This window comes from Adiantum capillus-veneris, chromosome 13 (genome assembly GCF_014529385.1).
Source record: "Adiantum capillus-veneris isolate H3 chromosome 13, ASM1452938v2, whole genome shotgun sequence".
Classification (NCBI taxonomy): domain Eukaryota; kingdom Viridiplantae; phylum Streptophyta; class Polypodiopsida; order Polypodiales; family Pteridaceae; genus Adiantum; species Adiantum capillus-veneris.
The window spans coordinates 112,581,811-112,598,181 of NC_140943.1; positions in this window are offsets into that span (position 1 = coordinate 112,581,811).

Sequence of the window (16,371 nt, forward strand, 5' to 3'; positions counted from 1 at the left end):
GAGGTTGAGCGATATATCCTTGCAACGAGGGAAAAGGAAGTGGAGAGCTTACACAAGGCGTAGCAATGAAGAGAGTTAAGAGCGAAAGCTCCTATGTCAATATCCTTGCTAAGAGAGCAATCAAGTGCTCCTGATTTAGCAACCGCTAAGGGCCAACCCCTAGAAAGCAACATTGCATCTAGCTCAAAGGACACCCCTAGCACCTCAATCCTAGATGGAGTGTTCTTAAATGAGAACTGAGAGTACGAATTACAAAGAGAGACTCTGACCGACCTATACACATGTCACACCTATCATGTGGGTTGGTTAGATGTCCTACAATCCACAATGGGTGCTACTAGTGTAGAGGATCAACAACAAAGAGTTTGTAAGGTCATCCATAGGGTCATTGAGTTAGAGAGACAGAACAAGGGGATCAACATGCCTTCAACGGGTCTCATGAGATTCTTGGATACAGGGAAGGCTAAACAACCGACCTTATCGCAAATGGAGACTCCCTCGGTAAGTCCGATGGATCCCCCATATGTTGTTTCTCCAGGGGTCTCAGTGCAATCTGAACCCACAAATGATAGCTTCACCTTTCCAAGTCTAGCTCATCTTTCCCTTGATGACACCACGGCTACCATGCCTACCCCAATGATGGGCATGCCGAGAAACATGCCATGGACCTCATTTGTTAGTAAAGCACCACTACATGGTAGCTCAATGCCTACAACAGTACCTACAAGTGTGTACCAATCGTATGCACCTATGGGTCATCACACTCATGTAGTCCCTACCCCTCCCATTGTTTCAACTACCTATGCTCCACAACCACAATACACAAGTTCTTATTTCCATGGGACTATACCGGCTAGCATTATCATGTCACATCCGACATCTGCTATGCCTAGGGCCACCCATATGAACTATGGACCACCACATGGCACAACATCATACCCAAAGTGGAACCCAAGAAGACCAATTTAGGAAATCTGGGAAAAATGCATAAAAATGGGACAATATTTTTTGTCTTTGTCTTATCTATGGTATGTAGGATGATAGCTAGTGTTGAATGATGTCCTCATATTTCTTGTCTACAAGAACTATCATTTATAAGAAAACTTGTGCATGAAAGACTACACATATGTAATGTTTGACACTCTCAATTTTATCTAGGGAACTCGTGCTTATGGTTAGTACAGTTACTGCTAACAAAATGCTAAGAAGGATGAGTATTCAATGATGATTTTTTTTTGGCTAGGTTTTTATAGACTATGAAAATTCTCATAGGTTGACGACCACTGCTAAATTTTGATTATGCTTCTCTCAAACAAATCTTGTGGTAGATGACATTTAGAGGTTCAAAGTCTAGGATGAGTCTCCTTGCCAATGCATAAGTCTCGATCTTGTGAAAATTCTAGTTGTGCTAAAACATAAAAGGATGTGTACAAAGAAAACGTGCGATGTTTTATTCCTATGATTGTATGTCCACCAATGACTAGTAGCTATTGAGTAGAAATAAGACCAAAAGTTTTGTTAAGAGACATGGAGGCTCAAGATGATCTAGGTCCAATGCATTGACTAACAAAAACAATTATAGAGACTGTCTAGAGATGTGGAGACTCAAGTTCTAGGTTCAAGCTCCTTGCCAATGCAAACAAAAACAAATTGTAGAGTCTTTGTGGTGACAACAGATTAGGAAAGATGAAATCAAAATTGCAGTTGAGGCTCAAGTCTATGACTTGAAAACACCCTCAGAGCCACATCCCACCTAACACTTTTTGCAAGGGTTGGAGAGGCTCACCATTCTCACGTTCTATATGCACTCATTCCTGGCACACAACTACGCCAAAGTGCAAGGAAATTTCTAGGTAGCCTTCTGATGAGCAAGTCAGGGTGTACCAAAATTTTCCGATTGTGTTGCAGCAGTTTCAGTAGGTTATTTGCTTTGTTGAGCTACTTGTGATCTGCCACAACCGGTTCGCATGCTGATGCTTTGTAAAAACTCATGATCAAGCCAACTTTTGGAGTGCTTATAGAGCTTAGATCCATCCCCTCCAAGTGTTGGAAGCACTTTTCCTGACATGTGCACCAAGTTGTTGCACCACATTGATCCCTTGTAGACACTCAATTTAGCGAGATGGGGCTCTCACTCATAACTACCTTGGAGGCTCAAACGCATTTTTCCCCAAGTCTAGCACAAACTCTAGAACCAAATGCACAAACTTGAGGTCGAGCCTAGAGGGTCAATGGATGCTCTACTCTTCTCTAAGTGAAGAAAGGTGTGGCCCCTCCGCACGATGAAGAATTTGTATGCTTGACTTGGGCCACCCATCCAAAATCTAGAACACTTTAATTTGAATTTTGAAATTGATGGCCGTCATATACTAATGGTGGATTTGAAAATGTTGCTATCAACTACCATGGTGAACCTCTTGGAAACCATCCGCCCCACTATCACCATGCTGAACCTCTCAACATTGAGTCGCACCCCACTGTCACCATGCTGAACCCTTTAGCATTGAGTCTCCACCCCACTGTTGCTTGAACTACTTCTAGCATCTGTGGATCCGCAGAGACAAACAAATGGTGTGAGGTGGCAATCCCACTTGCAGTAACGATCGTTCGTGCTAGAAGTCCATGCTAAACCATCCGCCTCTATATCGCCTGAATTTTTTCTAGCATCTGTGGCTTTGTAGAGACAAATGTGAGGCGGCCTGATCCTAGTTGCTCCTGCAACAAGAAGGGACAAACCGGCAGCTTTGGAGGATGATGAAGCAAAAGGGGAGGCTGAGGTGGATGATGATGGACCACTCGGTAGCCATCCACCACCACATTCATGATATCACTATCATTGTCCATGCTAAACCTCTCGGCAACCATCCTCCACCATCGCCTACTGCCTATGTTGAACCTTTTGGCAACAATCTGCCATCGTTTCTTGCTGTCCGCGCTAAAAGTTTCAGAAACTTGATGTTGCTGACAACTGTGTGTGTTGCGAGTAGCGAGTTCTACAAAGAGAAGCTCTTTAATTCATGCATCTTAAACTCTCAAACTCACCATTCAATGCACCACTATCATTCCACCCTTGGGCTCTTGTCCACCACTAGGAGGCTACCCTTGTCATGGAAACAGCAGGTTGATGGCTGTTGATTATAGCTTACTTGGTGGAGTTGCATAACAAGATAGAGAATCCGATTGGAGCTGCTACCAACAATAAAGAAATTTCAAGTAGGCCACAAGGGGTGTGTGTCCTTTTAAAGAGAACCTCTAAGAGACCTCCAGGTAGCCAGAAGAGCTATGCCATATTGTGCTAGTCAATTCTCAATTTAAGAATATCTTGTGTGCAACAAGATTGCGTCCACCAAGTATCTTATGAAGAATCCACTCTCTCTCTCTCTCTCTCTCTCTCTCTCTCTCTCTCTCTACTTTGTGTTGCCTTGTGTTAGGTTTTTGAACTATGCAATGTGGGTGTCTTGTGCCTTTTTTGTACCTTGGAGGGGTTGAGGCTTGAACTTAAGTTCGAGCCTCATGGCCATATTTATTACTACAACGAGGTGGAGGAGGTCTCATGCCCGATTTCTTTTTCAAATATACCATGTAGCTTCCTTTCTTCCCATTTTGTACCTAGTACGGGTGGAGACTTGTGTTTGAATTTGAGCCTCATGCCAATAATTTGTGTGAAAATAATGAGGTAGAGGTTTGAACTTAAGTTCGAGCCTCATGCCCATTATTACTTCAACAAGGGAGGTCTCATGCCCAATTTCTTTTTGAGATATACCATGTAACTGCCTTTCTTCCCATTTTGTACCTAGTAGGGGTGGAGGCTTGTGTTTGAATCTAAGCATCATACCAATAATTTGTGTGAATGAGGTGGAGGTTCGAACTTAAGTTCGAGCCTCATGCCCATTATTTCCACAACAAGTTACAAGGTGGAGGAGTTCTCATGCCCACTTTCTGTTTGAGATATCCATGTGAGTTCTTTTCTTCCCATTTTGTAGCTAGTAGGGGTGGAGTGGCGAGCCTTGTACCCATTTTCTATTCGGAAAGTGATAGAGGCTTGTCCTTAAGTCAAGGATCTTGCCCATTCCTTACCCAAAATGGGGTGGAGGCTAAAACCCATGCCCATTCTGTGCTTATCAGTGGGTCGAAGCTCAAGTTCAAGCCTCATGCCGATTTTATGCCTAGAAAATGTTGAAGGCTCAAAATTAAGATTGACCCTTGTGAGAATTCTAAAGTTTAAACAAAACCTTTCTCTTAGAGATCACAAACATATAACTTGTTTCAAGAATTGTGATAGACATTTTCAAACTTTTATAATCATTAGCATGTTTTATTTTTTCTTGCATAAACTTGGTCTAAAGGAGGAAAATTGTATCTTTGTTCGTGGAAAAAGTCCAATCATTGGTTACTATTTTGAAATTTACCTTGTCCAAAATTTTAAAAAAGTGAAGTTAATTTTTATGTAGCATTAGAAAACTATCAAATTTTTTATCTCCAAATAGTTAAAATGTATATTTATATTTAGTTGTAGAGCATAGATTCTTCCACTATTAAGAGGATAGTATACACTACATGATTGACTCCTTTGATTAGCCAGAATTAGAAACACCACTATAAAAGATGGGATGAAATTTTAAGAGCATTCCTAAATTGATCTTCTACTTCCTTGATCATAAATGGAACAATCAATATATGTGCTAAACTTAGAGCAAAAGAGACAAAAAGCTTTGATTTTTCAAGTCCTATGTTAAAAAATGGGACTTGAATAATTCCCTAAATTCCTAAATTGGTGTTCAAGGGCTTCCTATGCGCCAAGCCCAATGCCAATACCTACTCCACATGTAGTCTCTGGAGCGCCTTCACCCATGGTGCCTGCTCATTTAGATGACTTGGCAACATTTACTCAAGCTATTGGTCGATCTATTGCTGAGAATATGCATTATGCGCCTGATAGAGAGCCTAGAAGTAAGGCAGTACAAATAGCCAAGCTCACACAAAAAATTAGTGGAGACAGGGATGTGAGAAAGCATATCGAAGTGTTTGAACAAATATGCGATTCTCTAGGAGAACACAATGACCTACATAAGAGCAATGCTTTAAGCCTAACCTTAAGTGAAAAGGCTGGGGATTGGTATAGAACCCTAAGGGTGGAAGAAAAAACGATTTACCCTACTATTAGGAGACTGTTATTAAAAGAATATATACGAGAGGGAGTGCTTTGGGGTGTAGCCTCTCAGCTCCAGAAAGCCCAACGAGAGGAAGGAGAGTCGGTAAGAGACTTTATAAGTCGCTTGAAGCATTTTAATTCTCGTTGTAATCCAAATGAGCGCTTCAACAATAACCAATTGCTTGATAGATTCATTAGGGGATTACGACATGAGGATATCTACAATGGCCTAGTCATTAGAGGTATCACCACTTGGGAAGCAGTCACCACCAATGCGATCCAATTGGAGGATAATTTAATGATTCAAGGAGAAAGAGTGTTTGTTGAGACTAAATCTATTAGCTCGCAAGCATCAGGGCATCAGCCAATGACCCTAAAGCCTATTGCTAAGGAGCCAAAGATATCTGAGATGACTTTAGCATATCTCACCAAGGCTATTCAAGAGTCTTAGAGACAATCGTGCTCCGCAAAACAATCATATGTATCCAAGAAGGGAGCAGCAATGGTGCTCAGTATGCTATGGACCGCATAGTACCAGTGAATGCCCTACTTTTAGAGTAAAATTCAATGGGAACTACAATGCATGCGGAAGGTATGTTCATCAAGCTAAGGATTGCATAGTATTTAAGCGTGCGATGGACAATAGACCAACCTCTTGAACAAACAACACAACATATGGTCCCTAGGGACCAAAATGTTGTTCAAACAACACCCTTACCACCTCCAGTGCTAGGACCGCAACCACCACATCCGAGAATCCCTTCTGTGAATCAAGTGGGTTGTGAGTCATCTATTACTTGTTTGGAAGGCTGTGAGGAAGATATAGATCCTAATATTGCCTATGGGATGGATGTGCTTGAAGAAAGTCCACAATACTACATGGAGGACTATTGGGGACAAGTCAAACCTGTATATCAAGTAGCTGCTCTTGTGGCAAGAGGCCAAAATATCAATTACATTGCTAAGAGACCACCTCTTCAATGCTATGAGTGTGGAGGTCCACATCGTGTAGCCGAGTGTCCTATTAGGCTATAGAAGAACGCCCACTAATGCAAACCAATAAAGCGAGCACATCTACAATGCCGATACTCATGTGTAATCGATGTGGCATAGATCATTTGATTGCCCAATGTCCAAATAATCCAAATGCACCGAATATCACGCCATTAAACTTGATTGAAGTTACCGAGGAGCCATCACCAAGTACACCCATGGTACCAGTAAATGTACTCACACGATCGATGCTCCAAAAACAAAATTATATTCTTGAGGAAAGAGACATGGCATCAATTGCCCAATCTCAGAAAAAGAAGAAAACACGAAGAAAGAGATCACAAAAAGCAACGAAGTCAGACCCCAGTTCAAAGACCAAGATAGGGACTGGTGACGACCCCGTATATATGAACGACGCTGAAGAAGATTCTGATTCAGGTGAAACCATGGAGACTAAAACAACCACTAACATAGAAACCAACAAGGAAGATCTTCATGAGCCACAATGGCTAGGATCCAAAAAGAAGATAGGAACCTACCCAAACCCTACAGAGAAGAAAGAGCGAGTCAAGCAATTAAGGAGTTTGGTAGAAGATACCCAAAGGGATCTAGAACCAGCACCTAGGAAGATCCAGATTACAGACACCGTGTTCCCTACGCAACAACAACCTCACCAAGTCCATAGACCCTTGGAAATACCTAGTGTCATCCGAGAAGAAAGTGACTTAAAGTCATGGGAAAGTGGACGTACTCACTTCTTGATGGAAAGAATGTTTACAGAGGGACTACCTGATCCTATCGAAGAAATGGAGATCCCATCTTCCCCATGTCAAGGGACTCAATGCCAAAGGTGCCATTAAACATTGCCAAATTGATGGATTTCATGTCTTCAGAAGTTAGAACCACCATCATGTCCAAACTATATAAAGACCCCGAGCTAGTCTCAGCTCTTCGAGCCTTCCTCAATGGAGAACTAAAGTTTGGGCTACCGCAATTTGCACAGATGGATGGAGATGGGGAGATGCCAATAGAGGAGGAACACTTAAATCCACAACCCAACCTAGATGAGAACCTTGTTATAGAAATACATGTTAACAGGTTGGGGCAATACTTTGAGGGTGATGAATCCAATGCGACCATACCCATCACTACTAAGGGATTAATTGTGAAGGGAATCCTTGATGGTGGCGCTGGGGTTAGCATTGTGACTAAAAATTGATGGGAAACTATGGGAATACCTCACCTTGCGACCACAACCATAGTAGTGAAGATGGCCAATGGGTCTATTGTTAAACCTATTGGGATGCTAGAAGATCTCAAGATCAAGGTCTTTGGACATAAAATAAGGATTACCTTTATTGTTATGGATTTCTCCAAACACACTATTGGCATCAGAGATGATCTTAGGACGTCCTTTCATGAGGGAAGCAAAAATGGTGCATGACTGGTCTAAAAACCATGTCTACTGAGTTCCAAGATTCTGTCATTCGAGTGGATCTTGTGATTGGTCGAGCACATCCTCTAGGAAACAGGTTTATAATTGATCATAGATCTGACACCACAGTTCACTCGGTCCCATTACAGTATTGTTACACGTGTAAAGCGGACACTGATGTTGGGGAAGATTCTCCTTATATGGATGTACTACCTGGGATGACTGATCGGACAATGTGGATTGGGTCCACCTAGCAGCAATCATACACACTTGGGGAAACAGGGGGACAACCTGGGTAACACTTGAGGGGGATAAAATACCCGTACCCTTAAATATGCTACAAGCAATGCATATAGCTTCTGACAAGACTCATCCTAATATAACAAAGAAAACATACAAGTGGGTCCCCAAAGCTTCTTTAGCGACCATAGCTAGTGCTAAAAAACAAAACCCTTGTAAGAGATGTCCGATTCACCCCAAGAAATGTAAAAAAACGTTGAGTTGGATTTCTAAAAACTATTGGGAGCCCAAGGCTACTATCAAGGAAATGATCAAATTTGGGTGCCAAAACGTAGATTGTGTTCTTATTTGTCACCTGACCCATGTGAGCCCAATCCTGTAGCTCCAAAAAGAATTGACGATCGTGGAAAGAAAAACATCATTGAATGATACACACGTGCTCCAAGGATAGTTTGGGTACCAAAGAAAGAACAATTTGTCCCACCTAGCTCAGGAAGGGGGGAGTCCCATGAAGCTTCTAGCTCCTCATGTAATGCATCCATAGAGGTAAAAGCTTCTCTACACCCTCCACCTACAATAGTGGACCTCCATGAAGCTACAAAGCAAATCCACACCTCCCAGTGTTCAAGAATCACCTGATGAACCACTTCAAGTTCGATCCTGGGAGAGTAACTTACCACCCTTGCAACTCGACGAGGCACCTAAGGTAATAGAAAACTACTGGCAAAAATCCCCACCTATTACCAACTGGAACAATTGGTTTCAAAGGGTGACAAGCTCATTTCAAACGGCATGATCTACCCAAGGAAGGGGGGAGTGTTTTGCTGACATCCATCATTCACTTGCTTCCCTCTCAACCTTCCTCCATGACCTCTTAATCTCCAATCTTAGGGAATGTATATATAAAGTCTTATACTCACAAAAATAAAAAATAATAAAGAGCAAGAGCAATTAGCAAACCAATATGCACAATAAAAGTCAAAACAGGACTCAGACCCACACATTCGCATTCGGTACACTAAAACAGAAACCTATGCCATAAAACACCTTTGATCCTCATCACTCGAGTGATGGAGGGTAGGTAGAATTAGTACGATAGGATGGAGGGTAGGTAGAATTAGTACGATAGGAGTGTTTTTGTTTTAGAGTTGAGTGATTGCCAAAGTTCTTTTTTCCCACTAATGTGTCTCCTAGAGGTATTCTTTGTGTTTCCTAGTGTGTACAAGAACATGTTGCTATTGTTAAGATTTGGACCATCATGGAATCTTTCAGTTGTTTACACTTCAAATCAAGCGCCACCATCAACGCAAACAGGTGTTTCTTGTCCATTAGCATTGCCCCTTTTTGCATCCATGTTTGTCTGCTTTGATTGTGATTGGTAGCATAATATTCAGCGCATTTGCTTAGTACCAAACATTAAATTCAATGTAATTTTTTGTCATAATCACTTGTCTAGATTTAAAAATCAAGCAATCCGACTAAGCTAGTTTGACCAAGTTAGGTGTTAGAGATCTTCTCTTAATACCATGGGGAATGCCTTCCTAATAATCAATGGTTACTTAGGTTCTTAATCCGATTTAGGCAGCATTGTGTGGGATGTACTAGGGATTTCTAGTGGGCTTGACCCTATTGATCTTTAGCTTAATTATTATAAAGGGAGTTTACTTGTGTGATGAGCCTGGGGAGGTGTATCAATGTTATATGACCCCCCAAAGTTACAAAATTAAAATGATGAAAATGAACAAACAAAAAATCAAGTGCCACAATGTAAAATCTTAAGCTGGAAGAGAAATCTTAGCTTGATTGGGTACTTCACTCACATGTATTGCCTATGGTACTAGAGCCCTAGAGGTTCCCAGTGTGGGCGCTTTTCCTTGAAAAGCAAAAAACCCAAGGCATACAAAATAAGCACACACATCAAAATTGAATCACTGTGAAAAGACTTTGGGGGGTCAAAGAAAAGGTAATCAGTGAGGCGATGATTTCATGAGAAATTCCTTTTATCGTAGCTTAACTACAAGGTCTTCTAGGTATAGCCTCTAGTCAGCCCTCGAACATGAAATACTTGGCTCTTGCGATTAAACAACTTAGTTGACCAGAGAAAATTAAGAAGCTTACCCATGGTATTAATAGTTGATCTCTAGTGCCTTTCGACTGTTAAATTAGCGACCCCATACTTGTTTAATTTTTTACCTTTACATCTGTTTATGCATTTGATTATATTGCAATTTAATGTTTATTGCTGACAAATTGTTTAAAATTCTGTTACCAATCAATTTGTCTACCTAAAACTGCATATTCTTTTTAATCACTTATGAGAATGCAATTACTGTGTCAATGTTGTTTGATTTTGCAGTGACTGAAGAAGGCTAAGGACATTCACCTCAAATGCTCTTCCACCTCGACGAACGAGCTTCAACTCAATAGCTTCCGAGGACGGGATCTAGATCAAGAAGGGGCGCATGTTAACCCTCACGGCTCATGGACACCCTATCACCTACGAGACGGACGTTGTAACCTACGGCGGACATTGTATTATTTATTTGGTAGAGTTAGGTACCGGGCTTGTCGGTCCAATAGGAAAATGGTAAGAGTGATCGCTGATGAGAGGCGCACTCTAACTGGAACATTGAAGGGATTAGTTGGCTAAGCATGGGCACCCAAGTGTGAATGAGGCGAGAGTGCTCTTGCTCCATCTCCATCTTCTTCTTCTTCATCTCCTTGTGTGCGTGTCTGTATGCGTGAGAGAGAGAGAGAGAGAGAGAGAGAGAGAGAGAGAGAGAGAGAGAGAGAGAGAGAGAGAGAGAGAGAGAGAGAGAGTGATCGAGCATTGCGACGACGGCACAGCGGCGGCAAAGCGGTTGAGCGCGGCGAAGCGGCGGCTCCTTCTTCTTCGCGGGCGAGGAATCCTCCTCTAAGCAAGCGTAGAGCGGTGAGTGACACACCATCGCCTTCTTTGAGCTTACTAGTTTAGGTTTGTTGTGTTCTTGGAACCATTTGTGGCTTGCAGACGGTGTATCGGCAAGTTCCTTGCATTGACACGTGCGACATACGTGCACAAATGGTGACATTTCTGAGGAAGTCTATGTAACGCAGCCTCGTGGTTTTGTCAAGAAAGGACAAGAGGACAAAGTGTGCAGATGTAAGAAGGCTTTGTATGGGTTGAAGCAATTTCCTCATGCTTGGTATGAGAAATCTGCCACTCATTTGGTCAAACGAGGCTTTCGTAACATTCCAACAGAAACCACATTGTAGGTCAAGCGTGAGGGCAATGTACTTCTCATTGTTGTGCTTTATGTGGATGATTTGCTGATTACTAGTCTCAATGAGGCACATATTACTAAATTTAAGGCTGATTTGAATGCTACTTTCAAGATGGAAGATTTGGGGTTGTTGCATCATTACTTGGGCATACAGTTTAAGCAGTGTGATGGTGGTATTGCCTTGTGTCAAAAAATTTACATAGAGACATTGCTATGTAAATTTGGACTTGAAGATTGCAAACCTATTGCCACTCGCATGGAAATAGGTTTGAAGTTGAGTATGCATGATTTTGGGGTGATCTTGATGATGTCCCTCTTTACCAAACTGTTGTTGGCTGCCTCATTTATGTATGCAACATGAGGCCAAATATTCAGTTTTTAGTCTCACAAGTCAGCAGATTTATGCATAGCTCAGGGTCTAAGCATTGGCAGGTAGTCAAGAGGATTTTTCATTTCTTGAGTGGGACTTTGCATCTTGGCTTGTTTTATCCCACGGGTGGATCATTGCCCCCAAATTTACATGTCTTTTTGGACTCATATTGGGCTGGTTGTTATGACACGCAAGTGTCCACAAGTGGTTTTGGCTTCATGCTCGGTAGTTCGTGTATTTCATGGTTGAGCAAGAAGCAACCTATTGTGGACACTTCTAGTTGTGAGGCTGAGTACAGGGCAGTCTTCATAGATATGGTTGAGTGTGTATGGCTCAGACGCCTTATGGCTGATTTGGGTGTTGGACAAAACATTGCCAACATCATCTGCACTAACAATCAGAGTGCATTGGCAATTGCAAGGAGCCCAATTTTTCATACTCGCACAAAGCACATTGAGATGCATTACCACTATGTCAGGGAGAGGCTCTCAGCAGGAGAGATCAACTTGGCTTATGTGCCAACACAGGACAACCTTGCATATCTTTTCACAAAGGCATTGTCTCGTGAGAAGTTCAAAGCTTTCCGCAAAGCTTTGGGATTTCTCCCCTTTGTGGACTGATCCTGTCCTTAGGGCATGGCACTTCCCTTTACTCTTCGTGCCAGCCCTTGTTCACCGCATCACTCCAAGGGGGGATTTGTTACCATATACATGTGCAGTGATGTGTGTGAACACACTAGGACCGACGGGGTATTTTCTCCCTCTTTAGGAGGTTTTTTCCCCATGCATTGTATATACGCCCATCACTCTAGGGATATCCATCATTCCATTGCACACTAAGTGATATACTCTCTGTTGTGTGCCTTGAGCTTCCTTCATCTTCTCCAAGCTGTGTGCGTTTCCCTGCAACCCTAATTGCAAAAGCCATGAAGATGGAAAGCTTCATACACCAAAATTACACTTGGTAGGGCTTCAATCCCAAGACATCAAACACCTTCAAAGGTGGAGAGGGCTAGTCAAAAGTGAGAAAAGAGGAGAAGAGGAAGACGTATTCTTACAAGGAAGAAGTATTCTTCTCGCATTGGTTCACTCATAAATCATAGCATAGCAAGTAATGGATACGGTGAAGGAGACGAGCATGCTTGTAATCTTGACACTTGCTCGGATTTTCATTCCATGGTCAAGTGTTGTTGGTGTAGGCTCAACCAGCTTTCTAGAGGTTCAAGAGAGAGAGACAGAGAGAGAGAGAGAGACCCATCAACCCCTTCCCCCCATGTCCCCCCCCTATCCCACCCCTTCTTGGCATGCTTGAATACTATTGCATGTCACAGTGGGCTAGCCAATGAATGGATCACTTCATTTCAAGCAAGGGGGTTAGCATTGCGTCAAGTGTCCTTCATCCCTCTTCGAGAAGAGAGCTTAATTCTTTAGTTGAATAAAGCTAACATCTCATTGTCTCTCAAGGTGAGCTATCCAATGAGATTCAGGCTAGCTCATGGAATGGTCAACCCTCATTGGTCCCCTTGGTAGGCTACCCAATAGGATCAAGGATTTCCCATGGGGAACTCTATTCTTCTTAGTTCTCTTTGTAGGTTATCCAATGAGATTTAAGCTTGTTTAAGGAATGCTTAATTCTCATTGGTTCTTCAAGCTTGCTATTCAATAGGAATTAGACTTGCTTGGGGCAACATAGCTAGGAGCTTGACATGTTCCCTTTATACCTTAAGTGAAATAATTGAGTCCTAAAGTGAGTGTGTGTCCTCTCTCTAATATCCCTACAAGAGTGGCTCACCCCATGCAAGTGGGGGGTGCAACTTGGCCACTTGAAGACTCATAACAACAATAGATTTCATTTTCATGGTCTAAAATACCTAGAATTGGCAATAGAATTTCCCATAGGCCCAATGGACTCTAGCACTACCCTTTGGAGGCTTAATGGAGTTTACCCTAAGGCCATTTAAAGCTTCATTGAGTTCACATTGCTCTTTGATAGACTATCTCTCATCTTGGTCCCCTATTGAGATAAGTCCATTAGCACATATTAGTATTCAGACTCTTGCTCCCTTTATCTTCCCATTTTAAATGGTCAGTTTAATATGAGAAAATCATTTGGGCTTGTTAGATATTAGATTTTATAACATTACCTCCCCCTTGAAATCATAGTCATCCTTGACTATGAGATAGGAAAGATAAAGCACAGTCATTAGTCAATGGTTTCCTATTGGGTAGAGGATACCTTTTTACCCATTGATATCTATCCAAAATGGATGACTAGTTCATTTGGTGCTTGGGAGATTTAGCTATTGCAAGCATGTCTACTCTATAGTCCATATCAATACTTCCAAGTAGATCGACAAGTTCTACTTGGTTTATGGGAGATGTAGTCACCAAAAACATGATCATAAGCATGCATACCTTAAAATTTGAGCACTCTAAAAGAAAGGGATTCGTATAAGTCATTCTAAGCCTTGACAAGGTGCATACTATCCTTAACTTGGATTCCTTGCATCCATCTAGAATCTTCAAAAGGATAATTTTTGAACTTAATAAGATACCGTCATATAATCTTACCATCTTGCAAGACCTTGTCTTCATGTCGTAGGATAGACTTGGGTTGGAGTGCCTCTTCTTGACCTCCAAATTTTGGAGGATCTTCAATGATGGTTTCTTGAGATGGCTCTCCTTTGTAAGGCTTAACTAAGCTCACAAGAAAGGTGTTTTGTATGAGCCAATGATGGGGCAACTTCAACCAATAAGCCATCTCATTGATTGGTGACATGAGGAGGGTTGCCAAATGATGTGCCTTAATGCTCTTTTTGACAGGTATGAAATGAGCTTGTTTGTTGAACTTGTCAACTATAGTCCATATTCCTGTATTCCCATGGATAGACTTGGGCAATCCAAAGATAAAATCCATGGATATGCTCTCCCATGGTGAATCAGGGATTGGCAATGGATGGAGTAATCCAGGTTGTTTCCCTCGATCATATTTTTTATTTTGGCATATCACACACTTGGAAACATAATCCTATATGTTTACTTTCATGGTAGGCCATTAGAAGTATTTTTCTACTCCTTGTAGGGTAGATTGAATCCCTCTTTGCCCCACGTAGAGGGGCATAGAGTAGATTGAATCCCTCTATGCCCCGCATAAGGAAGAGCATGAGATTCATACATTACTTTCTCCACAAATAGCCTATTGCCGTAGAGAAGATAACCACCTTGCAAGGTAAACGATTCTTCTTTCTTCCCTAACACAAGGGCAAAAATTACATCTTTAAAATTTGGATCAGTAAGCATGCTCATCTATCATAGAAGATAGATCATTGTCATAGCATTTACCTTTGGACATCGTGAAATTGCATTGGCCACTTGGTTGTACTTGATTGCAATGTGAGCAACATGAAAATTGAATTGCGAAAGAAAATTTTCCCACCTCATTTGTTTTTCAAAAAGCTTGGTTTGGGTCATGAAGTATTTGAGGCTTGATGATCTGTACGTAGAATAAATTGAATCCCTAGGAGATAATTCTTCCATGTTTTTAGGGCATGTAGGACAACTAGTAGCTCTTTTTCATAAATTCCCAATGTTCGCTCATCGTAATTCAATCTCCTACTCTCATATGCTATGTCACGCCCTTCTTGAAGCAAAACTGCTCCAAGGAAATTACCACATGCATCGCATTGAACCTCAAAGGGCTTTGTGAGATCCGGTAAAATAAGCACGGATTGAGAAGATAATTTTTTGTTTGAGCATCTCAAAAGCTTCTTGCTTATTTCCAATCCATACATACTTAACGTTGTTTTTGGTTAGGTCATGTAGTGGACTGGCTATTAATGGGATTTTTTTCTATAAAGTACCTATAGTATGCATGCATACCAATAAAGCTTTGTAACTCATGTAAATTCCTTGGTTTAGGCCATTCTTTACTTACTTTTGACTTTGTGGGATCCATACGGATACCAAATTGAGAGAAAATATGAGCTATGTATTGAATTTTTTGTAAGATTTTTTTTTTCTTTTGATTAATAAAAAGCTTATTGTCTCTCAATTCTTGGAATACCACCTGGAGGTGTTTCTTGTGCTCCACAAGAGATTTGGATTAGATAATTATGTTGTCAAAGAATACTCCAGTGAAGTTGCGATATGGTCAAAATATTTTCTCCATCATCATGCGATTGAAAGTGGCTAGATAATTTGTCAAGCCAAAAGGCATGACAAGATATTCATCCAAACCAAATGTAGTACAGAATGCGGTCTTTAAAGTATATTCATTAAATATCCTTATTTGATGATAGCCACTTTTAAGGTCAATTGTACTGAGACCTTGCAACTTATCATTTAGTTCTTCTACCTGAGGTACATGGAATCTAGTTTTAATTGTGATTCTATTTAGGGATCTATATGTAATGCCAATGGCAAACCCAGGGGGGTCACGGACCTAGGCCAAGGTTCGACAACTAGGTGTGGACATGGGATTATAAATCTAGAAGATGGTCAAGGGCCTATAAAAAGGATGGTAGGGTGGAGAATCCTCAAGGCAGTTCCCTCAGTTCTCACATTGGTATCAAAGCTCAGGGGAAAGGGGAGCTATGGAGGAGGGGGAAAGTAGAGAGTATCCTTGCACGAGCTTTGCATGGGGCATGCATGCTGTGTGTGTGTGTGTGTGTGTGTGTGTGTGTGTGTGTGTGTGTGTGTGTGTGTGTGTGTGTGTGTGTGTGTGTGTGTGTGTGTGTGTGTGTGGGAGGCGTGATTTTGGGCAAGACAAGGAAGCTCAAGAGGGGCATGAGATCGACCGCTTGCAAGAAGTTTGGTCGATGGCGATGGCCGTGGGAACGTTCGCCTCCAAGGAGGAATACAAACACTGAAACTGCATCATTTGCAGTAGGGTTGGCACCAAAAAGAAGCACATCAACGGT